Below are 18,026 nucleotides of genomic sequence, written 5' to 3' on the forward strand. Positions count from 1 at the left end.
ACTACTGCGTATTAATTTGAAAGGGTTTTAAACTCTTAATTCATGTTTCTAGCTGAAAACAATTATCATGCCATGCCAACAAGTAATTAATCAATAAACGAAAACGTTAATTGAAACGAACTAACCAAATACAGAATAGTTTGAACATAATAATGAAGCAAACTACATGCTTAATTTGGATAAAATTTATTTTATCAAAAAGAAGTTTCAAAGAAGCTTCTGATTGAGGTCCTGTGACACTCTAAATAATTAAAGATTTTTTAAATTGAGTTTACCCACTGGTTATGCAAATACATTACACAGCAAAAAGAATTGTAATCTGTCTCGACGCAATTCATGCTGATGTAATTAAATAGCTATGTAAACGCAAAAATGTGATGCAAAATTACATAATTTTTATGTTTTATTATATCGGCCTCAAATTACACAGGAACGAAATATCTTTTCGTCATTACGTTGATAATGTTTAATTTTTACATCATATACAATGAAAATTTTACATAGAATCAAATGCAACCCAATGATTCTAATTGGTTTGTGTAAAATTACACAGATCGTATGCTTTATCACATTCGATACTAATGAGTTATTAAATCCCGCAACACTGCTCACATTTTGACGCTGTCGATTGCTGCCCGGTGCGCCGCCATATTTAATGCGCAAGTGTTTTTAAGAATTGGTTCTGATAAAAATTGATCTTTTGCAGGTAAGTTTTGCAATAATAATACTAATTTTATCATCTCAATAATATTTTTTATTGCAGCATAATAAAGAAACCAACTCGCTTCGATAAAGGTAAGTTGAATGTCTATAAATCTCCAATCCAAATTCTTCATCCAAAAACAGTGTGTCACAAACTTTATTTGTTTTTGGATGGAGAATTTTGTTCCCAAGACCATTACGATTATTTTCTGTTGGTCCGTTATTGCTTCTCGAATTATATATAATTTAAATATAGGTATATGTATTATTTTTCAGTTTTCTGCCGTGAGCTATTCGACCGCTTTATATTTGTCACCCACCTGAGTGGAGGATGGAGAAATGTACGAACCCCCTTATACCTATCCGGAAAACGACGTTATTACGCGTATAGGAAGTTGAATACAGCGGAAACTGGTTCCGTGGAGGGAACCTTCTATGAAGTAAAGGAATCGGATCCGAGATAGGATCTATTTGCATGTATCAACATACTCGTACCCGTCATACTAATTTTCCCGGATAGCCAAATGTCCTTCGAAAGGTTTTATCGTTTTTCACCTGTGGCAATGTATGTACACGTAAGTTTGAACAAAAAATAATAATTTAGTTATAATAGGAATAAAATAAGGTTTAATTTGCATTTCAGGACCAACTATTTTATGATACTGGCACCTAATCGGAAAGAATTTCGGTGTCGATAGGTGAGTGATTTGATTTGAATACTGAAATAGTCGTCAAATAAGCAAGTGGAAGTCCCTCGAAGTTGTTCCCATTCCGCTCGTTACCATTTGTTGACATAAAAGAACAAGCAGGATAGGAAGCGACTTTAACCTGCTCATTGCGGACGGGACTAATAAGTGTGGTGGGATTTTTTTTTTCACAATCCAGCTTCCACATTCCAGTTCCTAACCGAATACATTTGGGATTCGAAACGGAATCCATTAAGAGTAAATAGCTCTACGAAATGGATACATTTGCGTATGAAATTTGATATTTCTGATTTATTTTGGATTTCTAACTAGATTGGAATGGAATGTCTTCACTGTACCATTTAATGCCACCACTTGTTACTTTACAGACACGCATTTCGACCTCAACAGTAAGGCTGTCTTCAGAGTCTTATACTTGACTCGACTACTTGAAGTCTAATCAAGTACGAGACGCTGAAGAAGGTGTTACTCTTCAACAGTAAGATGTGTCTGTAAAGTTACAATCAAGTGGTAGAATTAAATGGGATAGTACTTACTCGTCCTATGACAAAAGAAGTTGCTCTAAACAGATTTTTTCGCATTTCCCAACGGAATTATTTTGGGAAAAATCGTTCTGTATTTCCGAAATAAATCCATTTGGGATTCCAAAGGAAATCCTTCAGGGATTCTGATCAAAATACTTTTGGGATTCTAAAGTAAATCGTTTTGAAATTTCAAAGTAATGCGTTCTGGGATTCCGAAGAAAATCCTTCCAGGGTTCCGAAGCGAATGATTTTGAATTTTCGAAGATAACCCTTTTGCAATTCCGAGAAAAGTACTTTCGTGGCTCTTAAAACAATGGTTTTGGGCACTATGATTGCTTTCATAGGAAGTTAATCGTTTTGGAATTCTGAAAGGAGTACTATAGGAAATCCGCAAGAAAATCTTAAGGGATTCCCCTGAGAATCCTTTGGGGATTCCACCGGTAATCCTTTAGGGATTGTACTGAGAATCCTTTAGATATTTTTTGGAATTCATTTTAAGATTCCGCCGGGAATCCTTCAGGGGTTCCACCGGGAATACTTTAGGGATTCCACCGGAAATCCTTTAGGGAATCCACCGGAAATCCTTTCGGGATTCCACCAGTAATCTTTTAGGGATTCCATCGTGAATCCTTGAAGCCCCAAACGCAATACAACGGAACTGCGACGGAAACGGCAAATTTGACAGAAAATATATGGGCTAATTGTCAAATTTTCCGTTTCCGTCGCCGTTCCGTTGTATTGCCTTTGGGGCTTAAGGGATTCCATCGGGAATCCTTTCGCGATTTTACCAGGAATCCTTTTAGAGAATCCTTTAAGGGGTTTTTCGGGATTCATTTAATGATTCCGCCGGGAAAGGATTCCACCGGGAATTCTTTAGGCATTCCATCGGGAATCCTTTGGGGATTGCATCGGGAATCCTTTGGGGATTCCATCGGGAATCCTTTGGGGATTCCATCGGGAATCCTTTGGGGATTCCATCGGGAATCCTTTGGGGAGTCCATCGGGAATCCTTTGGGGATTCCATCGGGAACCCTTTGGGGATTTCATCGGGAATCCTTTGGGGATTCCATCGGGAATCCTTTGGGGATTTCATCGGGAATCCTTTGGGGATTCCATCGGGAATCCTTTGGGGATTGCATCGAGCATTCTTTAGGGATTGCATCGGAAATCCTTTGGGGATTTCATCGGGAATCCTTTAGGGAATCCATCGGGAATCCTATGGGGATTCCATCGGGAATCCTTTGGGGATTCCATCGGGAATCCTTTGGGGATCCCACCGGGAATCCTTTAGGGATTCTACCGGGAATGCTCTAAAGATTCCATCGAGAATCTTTTAGGGATTTCATCGGGAATCATTTAGGGATACCAGCGCACACTGGTTCAGAAGCCCCCAAAACGTGCGTTTTTTAGTTTTCGACCTGAAAACTACATTTTAGAGTCATGATGTCTTCAGAAGAGTTGAAGGATATTTCTTGGGCTTTCTTTTGATAAGAAAATATTAATGATCTATCCACCTTGAAGGGCGGTATGGAATAAAAAATTTACGCAGATGTACAAAAGCAGTGGTTGTTCTCTGCAATGTTATAAAGAATGTGAATTGGAACATCTTTTCTGAAGACACAATATTGGACAAACGGTTTTGTAAGGAATTAGAGCACGTTTTGTATGAATGACCCCCAAAAATCATATTTTGAGCATAACTTTTTAGAAAATGGTTTTAGCACTATGGTTTATTCTAGAAAGTTGTGCATAATGACAAAAAACATGTTTGTCTAGAAGACTACTTTGATCTATCTTGAAACCTGTCAAAGTTATTAAGGAATCTTTAGAAAAAATAGTCAATTTTCACATCAACACACCATGAAAAGCGGCAAGAGGCGGCAAGCCAAACAGCCACCATCTGAAGGATTCGGTTTTAAGCTACCGAATGCACAATGTTTTGTTTTGTTCCGTTGTGTTCCACTATTGTTTTGAATCAACTTAAAATAGTCCTTAATGTACGTTTTTCAGTACAACTGTTATGTAAACAATTAAAAAGTGGCTACCATGATTGGTTATTTATTGCATAGTAACAATCTCCATCAAGACGATACAGCCACATTTAAGACGAATGGCTGTCATTTGTTGAGATTGTAACCATGCAATAAATAACTAATCATGTTAGCCACTTTTTAATGAATCGCCTGCTTTGAGCGTGCTTACAGCGGCACACTAAGAGTTAACTTTCCGAAATCAATATGGCAAAAGGTATCTAATATTCGATTTCTCAAAATAAAGCACCTTCATCGAAAAAATGTTTGGTAGGCGTAGCGAACACCTTCCTACACAACTGGTACCAAACAGTTTTTCGTGAAAAGTTCCTACTTTTGAGAAATCACGCCTTAGATGCCTTTCGCCATACAAATTTCTGGTGGTTAACTCATGCTGGCTATTTGCGCATATACAATAGCGCCTGGATGTGGCAGCGGCCGGTAGAAAATCAGACACTGCCAATAATTCATTGTTTACGTAACAGTTGTACTGAAAAACGTACATTAAGGACTATTTTAATTTTATTCAAAACAATAGTGGAACAATGGAACAAAACAAAACATTGTGCATTTAGCAACAATAAACTTTCTGAGAATATAACTAGTAATTTTCAGTAATCCACTGTCTGACTGACTCATGCAGCAATAATCATTTAGAGATATCATTGGGAATCTTCTAGGAATTCCAGCGGAAGTCCTTTAGGGATTCCAGCGGGAATCCTTTAGGGATTGCATCGGGAATCCTTTAGGGATTGCATCGGGAATCCTTTAGGGATTGCATCGAGCATTCTTTAGGGATTGCATCGGAAATCCTTTGGGGATTGCATCGGAAATCCTTTGGGGATTTCATCGGGAATCCTTTGGTGATTCCATCGGGAATCCTTTGGTGATTCCATCGGGAATCCTTTGGTGATTCCATCGGGAATCCTTTAGGGATTCCATCTGGAATCCTTTGTAGATTCCATCGGGAATCCTTTGGGGATTCCATCGGGAATCCTTTGGGGAATCCATCGGCAGTCCTTTGGGGATTCCATCGGGAATCCTTTAGGGATTCCATTGGAAATCCTTTCATCGAGAATCATTGGGGATTTAGGGATTGCATCGAGCATTCTTTAGGGATTGCATCGGGAATCCTTTGGGGACTGCATCGGGAATCCTTTGGGGATTCCATCGGGAATCCTTTGGGGATTCCATCGGGAATCCTTTGGGGATTGCATCGAGCATCCTTTAGGGATTGCATCAAGAATTCTTTAGGCATTTCACCGGGAATCCTTTAGGGATTCCATCGGGAATTCTTTGGGCATTTCACCGGGAATCATTTGCGGAATCCACCGAGAATCCTTCAGGGAATTCCATCGGGAATTCTTTGAAGATTCCATCATGAATCCTTTGGAGATTCCATAGGGAATCCTTTGGGGATTCCATCGGAAATCCTTTGGGGAATCCATCGGGAATCCTTTGGGGATTCCATCGGGAGTCCTTTGGGGATTCCATCGGGAATCCACAGGGAATCCTCTAGAGGTTTTACCGGGAATCCTGCAGAAATTTCAAAGTGGATTCTTCAGAGATTCCGAAGGGATTCCATAGGGAATACTTCCGGGATTCCAAAGGGAATCCTTTCTGGACTATGGAGAGAATCCGGGATTCTGGAGAGAACCCTTCTGGAATTCCGAAAAGAATCCTTCCAAGAATTCAGAAGGAATCCTTCTGGTATTTCACTTGGAATCTCTTTTTTTTACCACTTTACTTACCAAAGAGACCTGTTGGCATTTCAAAGGAAATGCTTAAGATTTTGCAAAGTGGTTCCCTTCTGGGGTTCCAATAGAAACATTTAGCGCTGAGGAAGATATTCTTCTAGGATTTCTTTGAGAATCTCTCTGAGATTCTGTTGGAAATCCTCTTAAAATTGTAATGGGAATACTTTGTAAATACCGATCGGAAATCTCTTGGGATTGCGACTCGAAACCGTGTAGGATTAAGATGGGCATCCTAGTAAGATTTTGATAGGATTATTTCAAAGAATGTGAAAGGAATTCTTCTGCAATTTCCTTGCTGAATCATGGAAAGGTTGCCTTTGAATGCTTCTCAAAATAATTCCCTTTGGAGTCCCTAAAAGATTACCTTCGGATTTCCAAATTAATTCCCTTCAGAGTTCCTATAACATTCTAATCGGAGTCCCATAAGGATTCGCTTCGGGATTTCAAAAGAGTTTCCTCTGGAATCCCTAAAAGATTTCCTTCGAAATTCCAAAAGGATTCCCTTCGGAATCTCAAAAAGATTCCCTTCGGAATCCCAAAAAGATTCCCTTCGGAATCCCAAAAGAGTTCCCTTCGCAATCACAAAAGCGTTCCATTCGGAATCTTAAAAGTATTTGCTTCGGATTCCCAAAAGGATTCACATCTAAATCCCAGGAAAATTCTTCGGAATCCCAAAATGTTTATTTTTGGTATCCCAAAAGTGTGTCCTTTGCAATCCCGAAAGGAGTTCATTCAGAATCTCAAAAGGATATCATTCAGGAACCCAAAGGGATTCCATTCGAAATTTCAAAAAGATTCCATTCGTAATCTCGAAAGGATTCCATTAGAAATCCCAAAAGGTTATCATTCGGAATCTCAAAAGGATTTCTTTCGGAATCTTGGAAGGATTCCCTTTGAAATTATTTAAGGTTTTTTTTTCGCAATCTCAAAATGTTTCATTCAGAATTCAAAAAAAAAATCCTTCAAAATCCCAGAAGGGCTCCTTTCGGAGTCCCAAAAGGATTTACTTCGGAATCCTAAAAAGATTTTCTTCGGAATTCCAAACGATTTACTTTGAAATGTCAGAGGAATTAGCTTTAGAATTTCAAATGGAATGTCCATATACCACGTGGACAGGTTTTGATCAGTTTTTGATAGAGGGGGTATCCCCAGCGTGGACAACTGCCCATATAAATTTTATGTGTATGAACCGTGGACATTCGCCAAACACCTTAAACTGTCCACGTGGTACATGGATAGCCTCAAAAGGATTTCATTTAGATTCCCAGAAGGACTTCCTCTGGAGTTTCAGAAACACTTGCTTCAGAATCTCAAAAGGAATCCCAAAAAGAATATATTTGAAATCACTTTCGAATTCCATAAGGATTCGCTTTAGAACCCCTGATCCCATAAAGATTCGCTATTGAATCCCAAATAAAAATACACTTCGAAGTCTCTCGATATCGCAGAAGTACTCGTTTTTGAATCCCAAAAGGAATCGCTTCCGAAGCCCAAAAGGATTAAAATTACAAAACTAATCCTGTCAAAAACCCAGAAGGAATATCAAAAGGATTCGTTTTGAAATTACAGAAAGATTCGTTTCCGAATTCTAAAAGGATTAGTTTCAAAATCCCAGAAAGATATTCTCCGGAATCCCAGAGTCCGATTCCCTTAGGAATCTCAGAATTTCGTTCAGAATCTCAGTAGGATTTGTTTTATAATTCATTCCATGAACTTAAGAAAATCGGAGACGAGCCAGCCTCGGGCTGAAAGTCTCCTTAATAAAGACATAAAAAAACAATTCGCCTTTCCATTCTGGGGATCATCGTGATATGTATTCCTATGTGTTTTTGAAGAATAACAAAACATTTTAAATGAACCATCTCAAAAAATATGTATCCTCTCGAATACCTGTTTTCAGTGTTTGACGTCGTCCCAGAACGCCGACTTCCGTGCCGCTCGGATATGTTCTTTCCACGGTGGTGATTCGTCCGAAACAGCCTGGCAGTTTCGAGTGACAGACCACACAGCTTTCGCCATGCCATTTCATCAGATTAGAAGATCATGTTCAGGACGATACGCTGCCCATAGCTGATAATTCCATGACACTTCAGAGCTGCGGATGGCCTGAACAGGCCAACGAATGATACTCTAGCCTTCCAATAGGCGAACAATGCTACCGGTATGAGAGGAATGGTAACCTTGAAGTGTTGAATTTCACTATGCCATTTCAGCATTATATAGAAAACATCGTAACCCGATCTGTGGGTACAAAATTAATTTTCTTTGTAATTTGTACAGTATTGAAAAAAATAATAGTAAGTAAGAACAATAAAATATTGTTTTAGTGCAAATTCAATAAAGCATTCAAAATCGAAAATTCCACCCCATAAAAATACAATGATCAAAATCATTTAATTTAGCATCATACATTTTGGACGGTTTTACACCACAATAATTTACATCGCTTAAATTACATCATCTTATTTATTACATCGTTACAAATTACGTCGCAATTGTTTATTACACAGCAAGCTCTTGAGTACGTCACGCTGTGTAATATTCAACAACCGATGGATCCTCCGGGTTGCAGCGATTTCGATGTAATATTCAACAACTTTTTTTGCTGTGTAATTATAGTTATACTTCGCGAAACATACACGAAACGACCAACTTATAAGTGACTCGCACTTGAAAGCTGACCCAATTTACCTACTCCATTATAGGTCCCACCTAGATAATCATTTGATGCTATCGGGGAAACTTTCCGGTGAGTTATGCACTGCGAAGACAGTTTACTCCATGAAAGCTAATTTATGGCTGCCATCGATTCGGTTTGCCGAATTCGATCTGTTTTTAGTGACGGTGGCTCCTTCTACACAGCTGTAGTATACCCAACCGGGTAAATTATGGTTCTTTGCGGTAAATCGCCAGGCCCTCGAACGATGATGGCACAGATGTGTTGTCACCTTTTTTGTCGGAGATGACCATCGTCCTTGAGTGGAGAAGGGTCAGTTTTGAGCCGATTTGTCATTGGTTAAAAAATCTTCTCCTTTGTAGCCCACAGTGGGAACCAGATAGTCAAAATTCAAAAGCTAGCGTCAATTCAATTATCTATTAGAATCTAATGTATTCTAATATTGTTCAATGTTTCTAATTTTATTCGTTTCAATTTAAATCTACTGTGTAATTTAATTATTATCATACGGAATAAATGTTGACCACTTGCATGTTTACAACTCTCCCACAGTTGCACAAAGACAGCACACTACCCCTTCGAGGACGTGTCTGTTGTTCGAGTGACACCAGCTGTGCCATTCCACATTATCCTCGAACGAGTGCCACGTGTGTGTACGTATGTGACCAACACCGGATCGAGGCCCTGTTCATGGGAAGACAAATGATCCTGGCAGTGCCGAGCGGGTTCAAGTGGTCCCATGATTTATCCCTGCACCGATGACCGGCGGCGTAGGTGGAGAATTATCAGGAATGATCGGAAAACGTGGTGTCGGTTGGTCCTCGACATCATCGGCCTCGTCGTCGTCGTCGTTGTCGTCATCATCGTCATCATCATCCTCATCATCGTTAATAGAGTTGGAGAAAAACTTTCAGGCGTGCGAGGTCAACCTGGGCCACTATAAATTAATTTCCAATTTTTGGTTTACCACTCTCTAGCTCTATGTGTTTGAATAATGGCTTGTGGATCGGGTTCTTTCCGTAGAATGAGAGCCGATGGCGGGGAAAGGGATTGAAGCCGGAACATGTGTGCGAACATGATCCGGAAAAAGTTTTGGGTTTTTGGGGAGGTAGGCAACCAGCAGCACTATCATAATGGAGATAACGAGAGGGAATTGTTTGACTTCAGGTTCGGTTGCCGGAGGGTGAAGGGCTGTGCCAACATTGAAAGTTTAATTGAATTCAATTTAAATTCTCTTTGGAGGATAGATTGGATGCACTTTTCGGTATGGCCCATTGGTGGTTGATTTATGGTTGCCCAGCAGTCGGCAGCCTGTGTACAATTCAATGTTTAATCAAATTGTTAGAAGAGCAAATAGTTTCAAACGTTTGTAAAGTTGTGCCTACACAAGAGATCCGGAATGGTGTGGTCTAGGGAACTTTAGTAAAGATAGAAGCAAACGCTGCTCATTGAAATGTAAACCCGTTTGCATATAGACGTAAATAAATCAATATTTTCTGATCTGGTAGAGTATTTTTGACTTATAATAAATTGATGTAATGCATTTCGAAGAAGTGTAACTTGATATTCTTCAACAGTTTGCAGTCACGGGAATCTTCAGTGATTCTGATAGTGGATTTTTTTAATTTCCCGAGAAATTTCTCTAAGAACCTCTTCGGAAATTCCTTAAGGAATTCCAACGGCAATTCATTTGACAATTCTTTCAGAAATTCCTTAAAGATATATCTAAAGTTTTTTTTTTTTTAAAACTCTAGAAAGAAATTCTGGGATTTTTTTTTAAATTTTTTCTCAGGAATTCATTTATTTAGAACACCATCCAGAAATTCTTTAAGAGCTCATTCCAGTTCGAGACAGCAGCACGTACGGACGTGTTTTTTTGCTCGCGCATTTATTCCAAGTGTTTTCTCTCGTTCGTTCGCTATTACATCTATGCAAATGGTCATAGTCATTCAGCAAAGCATCGAAATATTTAAGTTGGACCCCCGGGAACATTTTCTCGATTTTTAAGCTAAAATCAATGCCGCTTCTAATTCAGGTGCTAGCTTAAAATAATAAATTTGTTCTGCATTCGTTTGACTAGTATCCTGGTCGCAGAAACATAAAAATATAATTGTATTAAGATATGAATATTTCTGTTCTATTAAACTACCATCCGCTTCAAAAAAGACTGAAGCAACAACATCAAAATGAGCACATGTACACAAATCCGGTCAATGAAATTTCGAACGACCATTCTTTCGAAAATCTTCGAGTTAATCGCAAGGTATGCCGCAAAACAGTTGATCAAATTTCTATAGAGCTTTTTGCTCTCGCTATATAATTCTGGCACAGAAAGATATAAAATTATAAAACTTAAGAATCTTTGTTACAATGACAGAAAAATCAACAACGCATTCCATTGAAAGTATTAGAACAAAACTTAGGCAACCTTCGCACTCACAACAGAGATTGCATTAAAGAAATATTTTTATAATCCTCAAAAGAGCTAGTTCCATTTAATTTTTTGGCGATTTCATAAGTATCATCGGAAAACTCTTTTTGCCTGCTTTAGTTAGAATTTGTTTTTTAGGATAAAAAAATAGATTTAGAAACCAGTTCGTATCAGAAAACATTTCTTTTGCAGCACAACACAGATCGATTTTGTTGCTTCTCAAGTCTCTTTGATTTTTGCAGAGAAATCTCTCACCTATTCAGAAAACCATAATAAAGCCTCTTCCTAACGTCAGTAACTACAAAAACCCTATGTTATTCTGGAATTTGATTTATGACTCATAATTTTATGACTCATGGAATTTATGACTCATAAAAAACACTTTAGGATTCCAAATTTGTGTTCATCGGTACTTAACTATTTCAGCACATAGCATACATTTTGGAATTGCATGAATACTTATTATTGATTATGACAAAATTTCGTGGAATTTATTCCACATCTAAAGAGTTTCAAAAATTTCAAGTTTCAAAAAAATCGAGATCTTTATGCATTAAGTAATCATGGAAATGCTTGAAAACTTTCAGAAATATACTCATATCGAATTTCTTTTATAGTAACATGGAGAAGACAAGTTGACACAGACACAGCGTTTTGAAGCAATCACAGCATCATTGGAAATCAATTGTATTATTCGCGATTTTTTTTAAGTTCTAGGACGAATGAGCGATAAACTTAGTCAAACAATTTCTATTGCAATCCATGCGCACAGTGCTTTAAATCGCCTTTGAAAATTACATCCCATCAGCTGGTGCCATGGCCCCCCTAGACCGAGACTCTAGTTACGCCTATGCAAATAAGGACCATCATCAATCCGTCGTGGAGTTCCTCGGGGTCCACAAGTATGAGTACTACACTCATGACCACCCCGGCACGAAGCCGGTAAAGGCTTTGCTGCGAGGACCCCACAATATGAAGGAAGAGGAGCTAAAAGCTGAGCTCGAAAGTTGCGGATTGAGGTCGGTGACTGTGCACAAGATCGCTCGTCACGACAAGACGAGGAGATATCGCGACCAGCTTTACCTAGTCCACCTGGAGCACGGCTCCACCACGTGGAAGGACCTGAAGCTGGTCGGCGTTATAAATTATACCGTCGTTGACTGGGAGCGATATCGGCCAGTGCACTGCGACGTCACGCAGTGCACCAATTACTTCAATTCCGGGCACGGTACCAGGAACTGCCGCATGAAGCCGCGCTGCAACAAATGTGGCGAGCTCCATCCGACCGATGAATGCGACAAGAAGGAGGTTGCTGATCCCAAATGCGCCAACTGTGGCGACAAGCATCGGGCCACAACCAAGGACTGTCCAAAGCGGGCGGCGTTTTTGGAAGAAAGCCTCCACCAGGTCCCTGCCGAAAAAGAATCGAGTTCCTGCTCTCAACGAGGTGAACTTTCCGGCCATCCCGGCTCCCCGGCGAGCGATACCAATTCTTCCACCTTTGCAGCCACACAAACGGCTGGCGGCTGCTGCAGCATCAGTTCAAGCTCCAACACCATCCACCAGCGAATGGCCCTCGCTTCCTCCCCCTGGATTCCGTCCGGCCGAGGGCGACCTACCGCTCTACACATCGGAGCAGCTAGTTCCGATTTTCACCCAACGGGCAACGCGACTACGCGGTTGCAAAACTCGCTTCGACCAGATCTTCACCCTGGGCATGTTCGTCATTGAAAATGGCTGCTAGGGTGGGTCTGGTCAATTGGAACGCTTGCTCACTAAAGAGCAAAATCATCGAGCTCAGCGATTTCCTTCAGGAGAAGGAGATTGATGCGGCTTTCATCACCGAAACCCACCTGAAGCCCGATGTAAGTGCAACAATTTCGGGTTTTAGGCTCGTGAGGTTCGATCGAACAAGGTCCAGAGGGGAAGGAGTGGCAATCGCCTTGCGAAGCAACATCGCCTGCCGCCTGCTGCTGGTATTCAAGCTCAAATTCATCGAAGCCGTTGGAGTGGAAGTCACCACTTCCGTCGAAGTCGTCATTCTCACCGTGCAGTAAGCCCACACAAGCCAAAGTCGACGATGGCACGTCGGCCGAGCTACGAAGGGATATAGTCAAGCTCACTCGGCGGCAGGGGCAGTTCATCATCGCCGGAGACCTGAACGCAAAGCATCAATCGTTGGGAAACACCGTCTCCAACCGGAATGGAGTCGTCTGGTCCAACGACGAACTAGAGGGCCACTACACCATCCTGAGCCCTGACAGCCCTACCCGGTTGACACGGTCCGGGGCCCATCCCTAGTAATAATTTCGTTTTATGCTGGTTTTATAACACTCTTGAAGAGTAAGTTATGGTCTTCAAGAGCGTTATAAAACGTAAAATGTTACTTGGGATGCTACGCTCGACATCTATATCACGAACATGTACGATCACGTCTCCCAGCCGGTCGTCTTCCAAGAACTTAGCTCGGACCACTATCCGGTGGTGGCGGAAGTTGGAACTTCAGTAAATCGGCACGAGCTAACAAGGCGAAACTACCATCGAGTGAACTGGCAGCGGTTCCAGCAGTGCGTCGACAACTCCGTCGATTACGAGGTGCGTCCGGAGACGCCGGAAAGTATCGACCGCCAGCTGTGCGCCATCGAAGAGGCAATCTCGGTGGCCCGGGAGCAGCATGTCCCGAAGGCTCGACAGGTAAGCAACTCCTTAAACATCGATACACTCACCAAAGATTTGATTCGATTGCGGAATGTCACTCGCAGGCAGTTCCAGCGTACAGGACTGCCTGAGCTTAAGGCACGCTGCAATCGAATCACAAAAATTATCAACGCCAGAATGGTGGACCTCAAAAATGACGACTTCTCGAATAAGATCCGCACTCTCCCAGATTATGCTAAGCCTTTCTGGAAAATGACCAAAATTCTAAAATCCAAGCCTCGGCCCATTCCACCTTTGATCCCACTAGACAATAATGGCTCTAAGGATCGCTTGATAACTCCTGCAGAGAAGGTCGCTGAAATAGGTCGTCACTTCGTCAGCTCACACAATCTTGGGCAGAACATCGTCAGTCCACACGAAGCAGCCGTCAACGAGCATGCTAACAACATCCATTTGATTCCCAACGACTTCTCGGAGGAGTTGGAGATCTCAACTGGCGAATTGACGGCCTATATCAAATCATCGAAGAACATGAAGGCTCCAGGCTTCGATAGCATCCTGAATCTCGAGCTCAAACACATGAGTGCGCCGTTCTTTGAGCACATCTCGCTGATCTTCAATCAGTGTCTCCGGCTCAGCTACTTCCCATCGTCCTGGAAGTCAGCGAAAGTCATCCCCATCCGGATACCTGGGAAGGATCCTTCTTCTCCCAGAAGTTATTGTCCCATCAGCCTTCTCTCAGGATTATCCAAGCTATTCGAAAAAGCTATTCATCACCGGTTACTTGAGGCCGCTGAAAATCTCAACATCTTGCTCGAGGAACAGTTTGGTTTCCGACGCGGTCGGTCAACTGTACATCAACTGACTCGAGTTACCAACGTCCTCAGACGGAACAAATTTGTCTCAAAAACATCCGCAATGGCCTTACTCGATGTCGAGAAGGCATTTGACAATGTATGGCATGATGGCCTGGTGTACAAACCACAACGCTACAATCTTCCCAGCTGCCTGGTGAAAATCATCAACAATTACCTGTCGGCAAGGACATTCCGGGTCTCAATCAGCGGAGCGAGCTCCAATGCGCACAACATCGTCGCAGGCGTCCCCCAGGGCAGTATCCTCGGGCCCCTGCTTTTCAATATGTTCACCTCCGACATGCCAGAGCCTCTAGAAGGCGACATTCTGTCTCTGTTCGCAGATGACACCTCCATCGCACGGTGGAGTAGCTAGAACAAATGGCTGGCCAAAAACCCTTTCTCGTTTTTTGAACTTTTGCATGGTATTACATTTTTAGAATATTCTTCAATATTATCTCCATTATGTGTCATTAGAATTTTTACGTTTGTTCCTTATTAGTATCAATGACAACTTATCAAAAATCATGTTAATTTGATGGTTTTTAGCGTGCCGTAAGACAAAGATCAGTTATCACTGCTGACTAATCTAAACAACACATATAATGTTAGGTTTAAAGTACACAAAACATCATTTATAGACTGCCCTAGGACCTCCATGAGTTGAAATGAATTATATTTAACATTAAGATATTTTTTCATAAACATAAATAACATGGAGTTTTTGACATTTTTTAACAAACTTCATTATTAAAAAAGTAGAAGTACTCCCTCGTATTCCGCTACGAGATTGTACACACAATATAGGCTTTCATCTTTCTATTGCGGGTTAAAGATCATCCGCACTCGTCCGCAAACGAATTTGCGAATAACTTCAAAATAGCTTGTTTTCATATTTTCCGCCAGTGTTTTCAACAGTATATATGCATACAATTTCCGCAGATAACTTTTTCTGGTTTTCGAGGCATTTGACACATAGACATGATTGAATACAATAGTAACATACTCTGTTTTTTGTTATTCATTTGTTCATTTGGTAGGCTCAAATGTTGTAGGGCGTTACGGAGCCGATTGAAAAAAAAACTTTTTAATACAGCGATAGGTTACGCTCAGATAATAATATGCTGCTCATTTAAATCTCTAAAAAGCATGGCGCATGCTCCATTATTTTTCATCTCCTTCCCACTAACCAATCTTATGAAAAATCAAAATATCAATTGGTCGGGGTTCAGCCAAATCACACCGAGCGCCATCGAAAAATTAACGATTTTTCTGCTCAAACTTTCGTTTAGCAGATTTAGTTGATCGCAAATCGCATCGAATATCCCTCAACCCCATAACTACTGCAAATGTATGCTTAAATTGATATGAAACTATTTCCGTTGTCCTTGTACGAACAAAATATCACAAGTCAGTCGAAAAGCCGCTTGGTGCGGTTTGACTGAACCCCGACCAATTGTATTGAATTTGGCTATTGCATTGACAAAAGCATATCTCGATATAACTTAAATACATCATAGTTGATATTATGTAGACAATTTGAAGCAAAGAAATAATATGGGCTAGGGGATAAAACGGGCAAGTGCCACTTCAAGCTAAATAAAAAATTCGAATAAGCAGTCTACTTGGTCTTAAGTGAAGTAACCACTTGAGGCAACCTTGTACATAGGACCAAAATAGGAAATAGAAAGAAACATTTCTTCTCCAAAAATAATCGATCCTATGTTTTTGTAAGATGAAGATGATTTAAGCAAAACATTTATGAACGACCCATAAGGGTGCAAAAACAATAGCCAGACTTTTGTTTAATCAATTTCAAATTTTCTGATGCAACTGATGTTATGCGTGAGTAATCAGTGTTGATTGTACGTTCTGGGTAGCTTTCGCTGTTAAATATATATTGTCGGGCCGCCACCAAACGGGACCGCGCGATTGAGCACTCGCGCTGCGACGCGAGTCGCGACAATTTGAAATATTTCATTAGTAGTGCGCATCATGCACGCATGAATGTACTATCATGCGCACTAATCAGAAATGAGTTGCGACGTCTGATAACTGCTGATATTTCATTTTATTGAAAACAAATTTTCGATTTTCTACCATACACGGAATAATAAACTTTTGAAATGGGATCTGAAAACCTAATGTTTTTAATCGATTAATGTTTACCTCTCTGTAATAGGCCCTTATCAAATGCTGCGCGAGATTTTTCATTTTTCACGTTTCCCACGCGAATTAAGGACAAAAGTAAGTGAAAAATGAACTGTCATGGAGCTTCTGTATCAGTTTATAATTCAATTTTTGAACATATCAAGAAAGGTCATTTATCACTGGTAGGTGAATTAGCACCTGTAAAAGTGTTCGAAAATCGATTGTTACTATGTTTTTGCATCATAAATGCAAAACCTACCAGAAAACGCCGAAATATAATTTTGGCCAGGAATTTGGTCCAGTTACCCCTTAGTGCATCGTCTACAACGGTAGAGTGATCAGAGCGCTAGTGGCAAAACTCCAACGAAGCCTGGATGCCCTGACAGAGTACCTCACCAGCTGGAAGATCTGTATCAACGCGGTGAAGACCCAGGTCATCACTTCCCCTCACTCCAAATCTCCTAAACATGTTCCCATGGGGGCAGCAGGGACAGCAGGGACAGCATAGACCATGTCCAAGGGCTTGACGACCCCTCCCCAGCTGTCTGTGAGTCAGGGAGAACTGCCTAGGGCGTGGTGGGATTTAGCAGTGGGCTCTGCTAAAATCCCTCCCAAATACCACAAGTGCCCGTAAGCAGACTCTATCAAAGCGACTGTGTGCCGCTTCAAAAGCACAAGCCCAGGGAGTGCCACTGGCACATCAGGGTTGATATCAGTAAGACCCTGATTATGGCATACTGGTTGCGTGTACTGGTTTTGTATTTGGATATTGTTATATTGTGAAGTGAGGGCTGGCAGTCTGACATTCTACTTTCTTATTAGGGTCGGGTGACACCGACTCGAAACGGCGAGTGGGCTAATGGCTAGGCTGTCTTCCGTCCCATAAAACCGTGGCGGGCCTTGTAGCACGCTGCCCAATCCTGCCATCCAGTTTTGCCTACTGGGTGGGAGTAGGCTCAGATGCCCTTTCCTGACTTGCGCTGATCTGGCTCTGAACACGCAAGTGTCAATCCTCGCATGGCCTCCCTGCTTGCCGCAAGGCAGGCATAGATAACCATGGGATCACTAAAGGCGACTACTCCAGTAGGATTCGGCGGCAGCCGCAAGGGGGACCCATAAGCAATGAGTATTGAACGAAATCAATCTTTGGAGTTGGAGGTGACGGACCCCTTTGCCAAAAGGGGTCTAGCGAGGTCCCCTATTAAAGAGGGGGCGAGTGGAGTGACGGCTGCTGCTATTGGCAGTACCGAAGAGTCTCCAGTGGTGGTGGGGAGTAGCCCTGCCTGTACGCCTGACGAGCCACTACCAGGGATACGGGTGGTGGCCGAGCAACTCGATGAGATCATCGAGTTCGTAAGCGGCAGGCAGAACACCAACAAGGAGCTTAAGCAGAGCCTGTTGGTGCTCCGGCGAGCTGTTCGTGTCGCAAGACAAGAACAGGTCGCTTATATCAGGCGTGTAGCGGAAGCAGAGAGGGTAGCCAAAGGTACGCAGACCAAGGCCCTCTCCTCCCCTAGCGGTGTTACTGCGGTGAA

General features: G+C 41.5%; 1 long non-coding RNA gene across 1 annotated transcript; it reads left to right on the forward strand.

Annotated features, from left to right (window-relative positions):
- Positions 1-604: 604 nt before the first annotated feature.
- LOC134224800 (uncharacterized) lies at positions 605-8,062 on the forward strand. The gene is made up of 5 exons (XR_009983064.1): positions 605-706; positions 764-795; positions 979-1,277; positions 1,346-1,400; positions 7,621-8,062. It is a non-coding gene; the product is annotated as an uncharacterized LOC134224800 (long non-coding RNA).
- Positions 8,063-18,026: the final 9,964 nt, after the last annotated feature.

This window comes from Armigeres subalbatus, chromosome 3 (assembly GCF_024139115.2).
Source record: "Armigeres subalbatus isolate Guangzhou_Male chromosome 3, GZ_Asu_2, whole genome shotgun sequence".
In the NCBI taxonomy this organism is placed as follows: domain Eukaryota; kingdom Metazoa; phylum Arthropoda; class Insecta; order Diptera; family Culicidae; genus Armigeres; species Armigeres subalbatus.